We start from the raw sequence: 14,422 nt of genomic DNA, 5'->3' as shown, positions 1-14,422 counted from the left end.
CTCACAGGAAAATGGTAGAATTAAATTAAAAGGAAACAATAAGGGAATTATAATCCCTCTTGTATTACCATGGGGGAAGCCTTGGTTTGAACCCCTAGAGAAGGAAGTATGAAATTATGTAATAATAAGACTATATCAAAATGCATAATTAGATAGAAGGAGATATAGATATGGATGTGCATGGAGAATTGAATTTGGGATCACATTTTTCCATGAGACACAATTCAAGCCCTTGTACAAGTATAAAAGGGAGAATTAGAAAACCAAACCAAGATAATGTTAGAATATTGAAGCCTTTACTAAGATAATATCAAAATTTATTTTGAAGTGATAAAATTACAAATTATTGAAGAAACAATGATCAAAATGTACCCCTAATAGGTTTCTTATAGAAAGAGATATAGGTTATTTCCCTTGATTAAGATACAAATAAAAAGAATCATGTGAAAAACATGTCAATAAACTGTGAAAGAATGTGGAAGAACAAGGAAGGATTCAAGCCTCATGGAGATGTCCACTAACCAAGGTGATCATAGGTGGAATCCCTAAACCCATTGACTTCATACATGGGCAACAACATCATCCTTCTCTTCCAAAACATTAAGAGGAAAATGAATGTTAGCAATAGTCAAAATTGACAAATTTTGAATTGACCACTAAAGTCTATAACACTTAATTTTTTTTGGAAGGAACGTAAGGAAAGAAAATACCATGGTGGAAAAAACTAGATTCATTTTTATTGAATGGTGTTGTCATTGATTCCAAAATCAATTCTTGAATGCTCTTAATATTCATCTAGTTTGCATTGATTGGAAGCTCCAAATGACAAGAAGCCCTAGGAATCCCTAGTCACCCCGCACTTGTCGAGGAAAATGGGTGTAAAGGATAATGATATTGATCGCAATACTTGCATCATCATTTGTTTCTCCTCATTATGCCAATTTAAATAGTATATAAAATTCCTCTTAAATACACATGGTTGAGGAGATATGTCCACCTAAATTTTGTGCCCCAAAAGTGTGGGAAAAGCCCCCAAAATGAGATGATGTGGCATCATGATGATTGGCTAATTATTTGATAAAATTACGAGGCCAATACAACCTACTCTTAAAATTTAATTAAATTATTTTGGAGGTCGATTTTTGCTTGCATAAGGAAGCATCTTGACGAAGGGAAATAAATTAAATTTGGAAATTATGTCGGCATCCTAAAACAATTTGTTTTTTGCTCCAAAAAAATTTAAATTTAAATTTATAGGTCAGTTCTTGGGAAATTAGACATGTTGGCCCCCTTCTAAAGGGCCCTTTGTCTTGTATATATATGGTGTTTGTTATCCCTCCAAGAGATAGATTTGAATACAAAAACTTGATAGAATATTTGCAGCTTTTTGAGGAATGGGAATGTCACAAACAATCATAAGAGAAGGTCGATGGTTATTTGGCTTATTGTTTTATCCTTTTGTGATGGTTACTAACTAGTTATAGGTCACTGCTTTGAGGCATATTTTTAGCTATCTCAAGTAGGAAGAATCTGTGCACCTGAGGCTAAATTTAGCCTTCTTGAGAGACACAATTATGAAGTAGGTTCAGACCTGAGCTTTCTGAAACTACTTGGTCATCGTTTTTGAACCAATATATGACTACTTCATTGGGCTTGACCATATTCTTAAGGTATCCACACCCATTCCTGTACAAATATGATGCTTGGTTATATGATCTTTTGAGGTTGTTGTTGAGGTGTTTTTAAGGCTACTCAACCTCCTTTTCTGAACTAATCTATGGAAACTTCATTGGGGTTTCTGAGGTGATTCCACCTCCTTTTTTTGAGACTCTGACCGAGATTTTATGTGATTTGTTTTGGTATTCAGTGACATTGAGAAATATGATTTAAGGGAAATTTTTGATGTGATTTGCTAAAGCATTTTGTGGTGGCCTAAGGACTGATCTATTTCGCTAGTTCATGCAATTCAAGGAGACTTCATTGACCTCTTTTGGAGACCTAATTTGAAACTCATTGATAGTTTTATCTGAAGCAAATTCATTAGCCTATTCGACCTTCTAGACAACCATCTCTATGGTGGAAGTAGTAATTTACATCAAACCATTTGTTGGATACCTTTTTTAGCCTTATTCATTGATAAACCAAGGTATATACCAGCATTTCTAAGGTTGAACTTGAATGATATTGATAGACCTATTTGTCCCTCCAAAGACCATATATCACATACTCATTTATGTTATTTCGATGCTTCCATTCACTTCAGAACTATCACTATTGTGTTTTGTTCAGAGATAAGGTTTGAGTGCTCTTATGTTAATCTTGGTTAGATTATATATTTGTTGAGGATCTATTATGAAATGTGAACTACATCCCTCCTGGATTTTTTGGTGAAGACACTATGATCAATGCCCTATTATGAGCTCTAATTAGTGATCTATTTGTCACTTTTGAGCTAGGTTTTGAGTCAACTCTAAATCATATTATGGACAACTTGTAGAATTTGTTTGAGGGTTTGATCACTATGGTTTTATATTTTGTGGATAGGTAATTAAGAAAAATATCCAAGCCCTAATCAAACACATAGTGGCAGAACCAAATTCACCTTCTTTTTTAAGTGGATTCAGTGAAAGATCTTGTGTGATCTAGTCCCTAGTTTGAATCCCCAATCCAAATATCCTCTGAGATTTGAGGAAAGAAGTAGTTGTAGAAAAAGAAAACTATTGTCATCAGAGGTTCAAGGACATATTCATGAAAATTTGGCACACTTCAAAAATATAAAACAAAATAATCGATACATCTTTCATCAACAAGTCTTCACAAGAATCCTTGTAACATTGATAGATAGCAAGGTCACACTGCAGAAAGTTGTATATAGGCTATTTGTGAAGAAAATGAAGTTACTGCAGATGATAAGAGCATATGTCAGTTTGAGTTTGCATATATATATATATATATATATATATATATGTATGTATGTATGTATGTATGTATGTATGTATGTATGTATGTATATCTATATATATCTATATATATCTATATATATATATATATATAGAGAGAGAGAGAGAGAGAGATATGATTGACATATATAATTATGAATGGTTTGCGAGTGAGAATGTGAAGCTATTATTGCTACTACTGATTGAACTAATTATTAGATATTGATTATACTGCTAAGGGTTTGATCTTTATGATGAATTGAGCAAGGTTTATATCATAGAGACTAGATTAGTTATTGATTGTTATTGAGATGTTGAGCAGGATCTGCTAAGTATATGTTGATTTTCTACATCTTACTACTAGGGTTTCATCTCATTATTAGTAGAGAGGGATATGATTGACTGTTAGCTTGTAACTTATAATATTTTATGGAAAAATGGTTTCATTCTAATATTCTTTGTTGTGATGTTTGATGCTGGAAATTTTGAGGTAGAATTAGGTTGTTTGACCAGAGAGATGCAACTATTGTTGAGTTAGGAAATGTTATTGGCTTGTGTGACTAATTGATGAATTCCATGGTTTTCAATGCTTCTAACTTTCTTTTTGAATTAGGATGACAGGTTGATGTAGCTTCAACAAAGGTTAACTAAGTTTTATGAAGCTAGAGTTTGATGCATAGAAGTAGATTTGATTAAGCAGAGATTGTATTGCAGTTTGTATTTTGTATTGATTGAGCACAAGCAAATCCAATCTAAAAATTATGAAACATGGTCCGTTGTGGTGAATATAAGGGTGGAATGTGGTGCAAGGTGGGATATTGGAGTCTCCTTCATGTTGGATCCTGAGAACACTTCAAGGTGACAGGGTGGTGCTAGGGCAGGTTAGAGCCTGTACAGGGTGTTGGAGCATCCTTCCAGTTGGAGCTGGTAAACCAAGGTGTTGGATCATCCTTTTAGCTGGAGCTAATAAAACTATGGAATTGGAGTATCTTTCCAATTGGAGCTAGTAAATCAAGTTTTTGGAGCTTCCTTCAAGTTGGAGCCTATAAACCGGTGGGTTAGAGCCTCCTTAAGATAATGTTGAAAATATTGGAAGTTGGAGCTTCTTATTGATGTAATATTCAAAGGCCTATATTAAGAAGTGTTTGGTGTTTTTTCTTCTGAAAGGGTCTCCACCTAAAAATATTGTGTATGTTGTCTTTTATGTTGTGCATTATTGAATGGTGTTGTTGATTTATGTTTTGATTTGATGCTAATGTTAATTAATTCTCCGAGATTGAAAGAATTAAATAATTGAAGTGAAATATTGATTCACCCCCTCTTAGTATTTCCAACAATTGGTATCAAAGAGGTTCCTTTAGTTGCAACTTAACAGTTGGAAGGCGGATCTCAGAAGTAGAGAGATGGAAAATTCAAAGAAGCATGCATCCAACCGATCAAAGGAAGTCTTCCGTATTGTAGTAGTCTCCAAATCTATTACAAATAATGAAGAGAGACGAGTTGGTTATCCAACTCTTGAGTTCATTGAAGCCAAATATGAAATATGGGAATCTAGAATGGAAGCCTATTTGAAATCTCACAGAAGTGATGTTTGGCACTCTATTGTGACTGTAGACACATCTATCGATGAATCTATAAGGTATAATACGAAAGAAATGAATATCATTCTAAGAGCCCTACCAGACCCTATAAAAGCCAAAGTATATCAATTCTCATCAACTAAAATTCTTTGGAAGAAGCTCCATGATCTCTACTCAAAGAAGCATGCAGGTCAAGATGAAGATGAAGATGAAGATGAAGATGATGATGATGATGATTATGATTCAGATGAAGTAGATGAAGAAGAAGAAGAAATAGATGACATGGAGGAAGAATTGATCAATGCCTTATGTGATCTTAACAAAGCAAGGAAGCAATTTCAGTTACTTGAAGAAGAAGTTTTCCTTCTAAGAATTCAAGTACAAGAAGCTAAAAAGAAGGAGAAAAACTTAACAAACCAATTAGAGGAATCAATTCAGAAGTACAGAGCAAAAGTTGGTCAAAAGAAAAAGGAAATTGATGCATCTCTAGCAAAAATAAATAAGCTTAGAAAGGAAAGTGAAAGGAATAAGCAAAAAATGCAAGATTTTAATAACACAATAGAAATGGTCACCCTTCTAACATTGCAAGTAAAGGAGGTAGAAGAAAGAAAAAAAGTCTTGAAAAGCTAGTTTCAAGAAGATATTTCTCAAAAGGAAAGAGAACTTAACACTACACTAATTGAAATAGACAATCTCAAGAAATGGTAGAAGGAGAAATTGTTGGATGATGAAAGGAAGAATAATGTCATTAATAAGAAAGATAAACAAATTGATTGATTGAAGATGAAGGCGAAAGAAGCAGATGAAGCCCCATGCAATCAAAGCACAGGCTCCAAGCCCTTGTAAAGCAAGGTTGACGAGAAGCTTGATAGCAATCTTTCAAAGGCCAAATCAAAGTGAAGGACAAAAGATGATTGAAAGTGTTATTGCTCCAAGAAGTAATGTTGAACTAATCAAAGATGAGGATCAACAAAGCTCTATACCTCATCTAAGGGAGAATGTCTTCAAAAGATCAACATCATCAAGGCAAGCCATTTCATCCAGGTACCCTAGTATATTTCATGGTTATTGTTATTCATGTACTAATTTTGGGCACAAGGCTAGGGATTGTAAAGCTTATGATAAGGATGATTATCAAAGACATTATCAAAACCCTAGAAGCAAGGTTGTTGGAATACAAGATATATATTCAAATGGATTCACCAACAGAAGGTATATGTCAGTTGCTCTGTCATTCAGGTTCAACATTGAATGTTACAAATTCCATAATTATGGACACATAACACATGATTATAAGTACAAGATGGAATATTCCATGAAGAAGATCTCTAATATCATGTACAAGAAGATTTGGAGAATAAATAAAAAGCAAGAAGATCAGGTGAATGAAGAATTCCTAGTGGTTATGCTCTCAAGGTTTGTAAATTCGAAAGCTCGGGATGAATCTGCAATGGAAGATGTCAAGGATCTGGATGATCCAACTACAGATCTAGTTCACACATTATTTTGACGAATCCATCTTAATGACTCCCTATTCTGTGAATGTTTAAGAGGGGGAGTCTAAGTAGCGTGGTTGAAGATCTATCATTTGGAAAATGTGAAGAAGTCATCAAAGCAATAGTCAGTATTATGGGTAGATAAATAAGCCTCGCGTTCAGTGAAGTAGGAAGCAGAGTCATGAACAAAATTGCAGAAGGTCTCAATTGTAGAAAGTCATGAAAGGCATAGCATGTTAGGGGGAGAAAGGTAGTCTATTACAGGAATCATTAGAGGAAGAAATTTTTTCAGGTGGAGAAATCATTTGTCATTGATGTTAAGGGGGGAGAGAAATCATACAAATACGATCATAAACATGGATATAGGGGGAGTAGTGATTGTAGGGGGATTATGTGCGTTTACATCAATAAAAAAGGGGAAGATTGTTGAATGGTGTTGTCATTGATACCAAATTCAGTTCTTGAGCACCCTTAATATTTGTCTATTTTGCATTGATTGGAAGCTCAAAATGACAAGAAACACTTGGAAGCCCTAGTCGCCCTGCACTTGTTGAGGAAAATGGATGTAAAGGACGGTGATATTTCCAGTTGATTCCAATGGTATATGACACACCTCATAACTCCTCATAGTTGAGGAGATATGCCCACCTAAAGTTTGTTCGCCGAACATGTGGGCAAAGCCCACAAAATGAGATGATGTGGCAGCTTGATGATTGACTTATTATTTGATAAAATTATGAGACTAAGAAGAACAATGCAAACTATCAAATGAAAATTGTACCAAGAAACCATTTTTTTGAGGAAGCAAAAATTCACCCAATTTTGAAAAGTATTGATTCAGAACACACCTTCTTTTTTTAGCATATTTTTGACACTTTAAATTTTCTTATGTATCAAGCATGGACATTTTTTTTAAAATGTTAGTGATTTTCATACTAATTTTGAATAGTGTTGATGCAACATCAACCCCTTATTTTAGAAGACTTATTTTTCACGCTTTAAATTTTCTAATGTATTAAGTGTGGATATGTTTTTTTAAATGTTGATGATTTTCATGCAGATTTTGAAAATCATCAACATTTTTTTTAAGGCATATTTTTACACTTTAAATTTTTTTTGTGTCCTAAGTTACACATTATTTTAAAATGTTGATTATTTAACCATTTTTCAAGTTGTCTTATTTCTCTTCATGTTTTTCGTCTTAAGATATTTGTTTTTTAATGCTTTTCCAAATTTTTGTTTTTTGTTTTTCTTTGAAATGTTTTTTTATAATGAAATTTTTAAATTTTTTTGCAAAGTTCTAAAAAAAATAATAAAAATAATATTTTTTGAAGTTAGGATTTTTTTATATATTTATATATCGTTAATTAATACTTCAATACAAAAAATAATTGTTGCCAAAAATTAATAATTTTAAAAACTTGACAAAAAATACACATTTGCATATAGATATTATTTTAAATATATGATTTTTTTCGCTAAAAGTGACATGTTAAATACATTTTTTTTTAAATGAATAAAAAAAAGTTGGAAAAATAACAAATTTTATGAAATTTTTATAAATTTTCTATAAAAAATAATAACATTTAAAAAAAAATAAAAAACAAAAAATTAGATAAAATTTGGAGTAATAATAAAAAAAGAAAAAGAAATTAAAACATAACATTTAAAAAAAAATATAAAAATTTTAAAAATAAAAAACATTAAAAATAAAAAATAAGAAACATTAAATTAAAAGAAGAATTAAAAGAGAACGCTAAAAACAATTAAAATTATAAAAAATATTAAAAAAAACTAGAAAATAAACATAAAAAATAAAGAAAATTTAAGAAATAAAAAGCATTTAAAAATTAAAACAATTAAAAAAAATAATTATAATTAAAATTTAAAATATAAAAATAAAATGAATCCCTCCCAGGGTGGACCTTGCCCGATTTCAATTATTATTTATTATTTATTTTTATTTTTTTGGCTAATTTTTGTTTTTTAATCTATGTCTTTTTTTAAATAATTTCTTGTTTTATATATATATAAAAGTTAATTTTGATTTTTTTTTACGTCTTTATGTTCCATTCTTTTTTGTCTTTTTTCTTTTAAATATTTGTATATATTTGATATTTTTTTAGAAGGGTCATTTTTTTATGTTTTTTGGTTTAAAATTTCTTATTTACTTCTTACTATTCTTTAAACTCTTTGTTTTTGGGGTTTAGTTTTCTATTTTTGTTTAATGTTTTAATTTTAATTTTTCTTTTTTCTTTTTATTGATTTATCTTTTTTTTTTTTGGCAAGGTTCGTGTCAATCCTTGACTAGCAACACGATCCCATTATGTGTCAATTTGATAGTTGCCATTTTAATGTTTTTTAGTATTACAATGTGTTCATTTCATGGTTGATTTTTAAGTTTTCGTTGCAATGGGTCAAATTCATCTACACTGTGTGTTAATTTGATGGTTGATTTTTAAATTTTTGTTGCAATGTGTCGAGTTGTCTTAGGCTAACATTTTAAAATGACTATACTTTTAGCATCTAAAAAAGAAATTGCACTTGGTATAATGACTGTTTCATTCAAGTGTTCATTTTTAATTTGTTTTTAGTCATAACTTTTTTCCATATTGCCATGGTTGAAATATGTTGAAAACTTAAAGTTTTCTGTAGTCATGATTTTTTATTTTTATTTTTATTTATTTTTATTTTATTTTATTTTTTTTAATTCCATGGATGAAAAATTGTCAAAATTTTAAGGTTTTTCTAGTTCATGTTATTTTATCTTTAATGATATGGTTGAAAATAGTTATAAGTATTTTTTCTTAACACCATAGTTGAAAATTGTGGGAATTTTAAGGCTTTTCAGAGACGTGATATTTAATCTTTATGCCATGCGTGAAAATCGTTGGAATTTTAAGGCTTTTCAGGGACATGATATTTTATCTTCAATGTCATGCTTGAAAATTGTTAGAATTTTAAGGTTTTTTGGAGTCGTGATATTTTATCTTTAAGATCGTTATTAAAAAATGTAGAAAATTTACCCAAAAAAATTGTTATTCGAGCATCAACACTTTTTGTTTTCAAGGTGTTTTTTGTACACAAAAAATTGGTTTCCGCTACCATTTTTAAAAAATGTTGAAAATTTACCTCGACAAAAAAAATGTTATTTTAGCATCAACAATTTCGTTTTTGAGTTGTTTTTCATGTTTTTTTGTGTTTGTTTTGCTAGAGTTCTCATTTTGAATTTACAGCTCTTGTTTGATAGTTTACATTGTTGAAGGGATACTATTAAAATTTGATTAAATTCTTTTGGAGATTAATTTTTTCTTGCATAAGGAAGCATCTTGACAAAGGGAAATAAATTAAATTTGGAAATTATGTCGGCCTCCTGAAACAATTTGGTTTTTTCTCCAAAAAAATTAAATTTGTAAGTTGGCTCTTCGGAAATTAGACATTCCAGCCCCCTTCTAGATGGCTCCTCATCTTTATATATATATATATATATATATATATATATATATATATATATATATATGGGGAATTTGAACAAAAAAACTTCATAGATTATTTGTGACTTTTTTAGACCCGGGACTATCATGCTAAATCAGAAGAGAAGGTAGAGTTATTTGGCTTATTGTTTTATCCTTCTGTGATGATTACTCTTTGGTTATAGGTAACTACTTTGAGGCATATTTTTAGCTATCTCAGACAAGAAGAATCTGTGTACCTGAGGCCAAATTCAGACTTCTTGAGAGACGAAATTATGAGGCAGGTTCGAACATCTTTCTAAGACTACTCGACCTCCCTTTCTGAATTGATCTAAGACTACTTCGTTGGGGTTGACTATATTCTTAAGGTATTTGTTTTCTTTCCTATATAAATCTAACGATCAATTGCATGATATTCTGAGGTTGTTGCTGAGGTGTTTTCTGAGACTACTCAACCTCCATTTCTAAATTGATCCAAGGCCACTTTGTTGGGGTTTTTGAGGTGATTCAACATACTTATTTTTGAGGCTCTGATTGATATTTCTATGAGTTGTTGTGGTATTTCAGTGGCAATAAGAAATACGGTTTAAGGACAATTTTTTATGTGATTTGCTAAAGCATTTTGTGGTGGCCTAAGGACTGATCTATTTTGCTAGTTCATGAAATTCAAGGGGACTTCATTGACCTCTTTTGGAGACCTAATTTGAAACTCATTGATAGTTTTAACTGAAGCAAATTCATTAGCCTATTCGACCTTCCAGACAGACGTCTCTATGGTGGAAGTAGTAATTTACATCAAACCATTAGTTGGCTTCCTTTTTTGGCCTTATTCACTGATAAACCAAGGTATATACCAATATTCCTAAGATTTGAACTCGAATGATATTGATAGACCTATTTGGCCCTCCAAATACCATGTATCATACACTCATTTGTGTTATTTCGGTGGCTTCCATTTGCTTTAGAACTATCACTATTGTGTTCTGTTTAGAGATAAGGTTTGAGCGCTCTTATGTTAATCTTGGTTAGCTTATATATGGTGAAAATATACTATGACATGTGAACCACATCGTCTTGGACTATTTTGTAAAGATACTGTGCTCAATGTCCTATTATGAGCTATGATCAATAATCTATTTGTCACTTTTGAGCTAGGATTTGAGTCATGTCTAAAGCATATTATGGACAACTTGTAGAATTTGTTTGAGGGTTTGATCACTACAGTTTTATATTTTGTGGAAAGGTAATCAAGACACAAATCCAAGCCCTAATAAAAAACACAATAGCATAACCAAAGTCACATTATTTTGAAGTAGTTTAAGTGAAAGATCTTGTGTAATCTGGTCCCTAATTTGAATCCCTAATCTAATATCCTCTTAGATTTGAGGCAAGAAGAAGTTGTAGCAAAAGTAAACTATTGTCAACATAGACTCAAGGATATCTTCAGGAAGACTATGGTACACTTCATAAATCTAAAACAAAACACTTGATACATCTTTCATTAGCAAGTCTTGACAATAATTCTTGTAACTCTGATAGATAGAAACATCACACTGCATAAAGTTGTATATAAACTAGTTGTGAAGAAAACGAAAGGTACTGTGGATGATGAGAGCACATGTAAGCCTGAGTTTTTATTTATGTTATTTTATTTTGGATTGATATTGGAACCCTTGTGGTTGATAAGTACACACACACACACACACACACACACACACACACCACTGATATGACTAATATATATATTTATGAAGGGTTTGTGGGTGAGAATGTGAAGATGCTATTGCTATTACCGATTGACTTAATGATTTGATATTGATTATGATGTTAAGGGTTTGATCCTGATGATGAGATAAACATGGTTTATATCATAAAGAATAGATTGGTTACTCACTGTTATTGAGACGGTGAGCAAAATATAATAAGTATATGTTGATTTGTTGCATATTACTACTAAGGTTTCATCTCATTATTAACAGAGAGGGATATGATTGATAATTAGCCTAGAAATGATAATTTTTTATGGCATAAAGGTTTTAGTATAATGGTCTCAGTTGTGATGTTTGATGCTGGAAATTTTGAGGCAAAATTTTGATGCAACTATTGTTCAGTTAACCAGTGTTATTGGCCTGTGTGAGTAGCTAATGAATGCTAGGGTTTTTAGTACTTCTAAATTGCTTGTTGAATCAGGATGAGATGTTGATGTAGCTTAAACTGAGGTTAACTAAGTTTTATGAAGCTAGGGTTTGATGCACAGAAGCATATTTAATTAAGTAGAGATTGTATTGCAGTTTTTCATTTGTATTGATTTTGAGCACAGGTGAATCCTGTCTGAAAATTGTGAAATGTTATTCATTGTGGTGAATATAAGGGTGGCAGGATGGTGTAAGGCAAGAGAATGGAGTCTCCTTCAGGTTGGAGCTTAAGAACACTTCGAGGTAGCAGGGTGGTGCTAGGGCAAGTTGGACATTGTTTAGGGCGTTGGAGTGTCCTTCCAGTTGGAGCTGATAAACTAGGGTGTTGGAGCATCCTTTCAGTTGAAGCTAATAAAACTAGGGTGTTGAAGCATCCTTCCAACTGGAGCTGGTAAATCAGGGAGTTAGGGCTTCCTTCAAGTTAGAGCTTGTAAACCAAGGGGTTGGAGCTTCCTTCAGTTGATGTTGAAAATCTTGGAATTTGGAGTTTCCTATTGATGTAATCTTCAAAGACCTATATTAAGAAGCGTTTGGTGATTTTTCTCTTGGAAGGGTTTCCACCTAAAAATATTGTGTCTAGTATATTGTGTTTTATGTTGTACATTGTTGAATAGTGTTGTTGATTTATGTTTTGATATGATGTTAATGCTAATTAATACTCTTGAGATTAAAATAATTAACGAATTGAAGTGAAATACGAGTGTCCAATATTTTTTACGAAATGCATTATAAGACTTTAAAAACAAATTGTTGAAGTACAAAAAAAGAAAACGGAGAAACTTAAAACTAGCCAAAACTAAAGAAGACATGCATATTTATAATCCTACACATTATAACCAATAAATGATTGACTAGTTCCTTTAGTTTGAACCTTAATTTTTTATATAGAAAAGCATAGTGAGTAAAAGAAGTCATAAGAGGTAAGTCAAAATTAAAAGAAACATTAAATTAACGTAGTCAAATTATGTTTAAAAAACAAATAAAGACAAAAATAAAATTATTAATTATAATTATTAATTAAAATATTTTGGCTTGGTCAAATTACATAAAAAGAATCCTAATTATAATTTATTAATAATTAATAATTAAACTAACTCATATCTCTTTTAGCTCTGAATCTATCAAGTATCGAGAGGGATGAAATCTATCAAGGTGCAAATCTATTTTTGAATTTAAAACTCGAGGAAATGTTTTCACCTCAAAAAATTTGATCCCTCTTAGCGTTTGGTAGATCCAGAGTTTAAATAGATCTAGACTAGTTTAATTATTAATAATTAATAATTATTATTATTATTTCATTTCATTTTTTATATAATTTGAACAAGTCAAAATATTTATATAATCTAACATAGCCTTACAACATTTTTTCCATATTAAACTAGAAAACACCTCTCTACTCAATAATATTCTTTAATTTGAGGGCTCTGATGGCGGAAGTGAAGAAAATAATGGTGGCCGTGGACGACAGTGAACTCAGTCATTATGCTCAGCAATGGGCTTTAAACAACCGGCATCTTTATGGAAGCGCTGTTTCTCTTGTGATATTTCACGCTCAACCAGTGGTAGCCTTCAACACCGCTGCACCAATGGGGATAACAACTCCTGGATTAATTGAAACGATTTTGGTTCAACAGAAGCAGGTTTCTCAAGCAATCCTTTCTCGTGCTAAAGAGATATGTGCTCAGGAAAATGATATGGACAGCGAGAGAGCCGGGAAGACAATGAAAGGGAAAGCCTGTGTTAACTTTTCTGAAAACCTGCCTGCCCATTCGAGCTGCGCGACAGGATTCAGTCAGCGCGTTGATGTAGATTTACGGCTCAGGGCGAGGGAAGATGGGAATCTGGTGACTTCCGAGGGGTGCCTGGGCATCTTGAATATGCTCATTTGGAGATTCGTTGCCAAATGGGGGCAAATGAAGGTTGCATACAAAGTGTTTGAGAAAAGTCCTGAACGAGATGCTATTGATTGGAATGAGTCGCTTTCTGGTTCTGTGAAGAATGGGAGAGAGGACGACGCACTGGGACTGTTCTGGGCAATGCCTGAGAGAAATGTGGTCTCATGCACTGCCATGTTTACAGGACATGCGCAGAATTGTTGTATGGACAGGGCACTTCTGGCCGGAAGCAAGCAGCGATTCTGCTCCTCATTTTCGCCAGATTTGCTTGCAGAGGTTCCTCTATTGATTCAGCCAGATCTGTTGGAAGAATCTCAGGAATTTCAAATCCAAGTCAAACTACTGGGCAAGACAAGGATGCATTGGGTTCGAACAACAGATCTAGTCCAGGATCTTCTGCAAAAACTGGAAAGCCGGATGGGGATCCCCTCCTCCTTCCTCAGATTGTTATATGAGGGTAAGCAACTAATGAGCCCCCTTCCTCTCTCTTTTTACAGCATTCATAAGGACGCCTCTATCGAGGCTTCTTTTCGCTTAAGAGGTGGTTCCTTTGGGCAGACCTCCTCTGCCCCTTCTTTCTCTTACAAAGATGCAGCTAGCAAAGACGCTGCGCAACCACAGTCCGCTTCGAAAGCAGCCCACCCAAACGCGGCTCCAAAGCCTTTTGTGGTAGACAAATCAGAGGAAATTCCTTCCATCAATTTCTCTCACGCCGAAATTGAAAATCGTTTACAGATTTTTGAAGAATCAGCACTCATCTGCAGATTTAATGGGCTTTGGCCTCGCACAGCAGATCTATACCAATGGATCCACTCCACTTGGACCAAAAAAAGCAAGATTTACT

Source organism: Pinus tabuliformis, chromosome 6 (assembly GCF_031772625.1).
Source record: "Pinus tabuliformis cultivar Carrire ecotype Pingquan chromosome 6, CPIR1, whole genome shotgun sequence".
NCBI classification, from domain to species: domain Eukaryota; kingdom Viridiplantae; phylum Streptophyta; class Pinopsida; order Pinales; family Pinaceae; genus Pinus; species Pinus tabuliformis.
Note: the sequence above shows the minus strand (reverse complement) of the source record.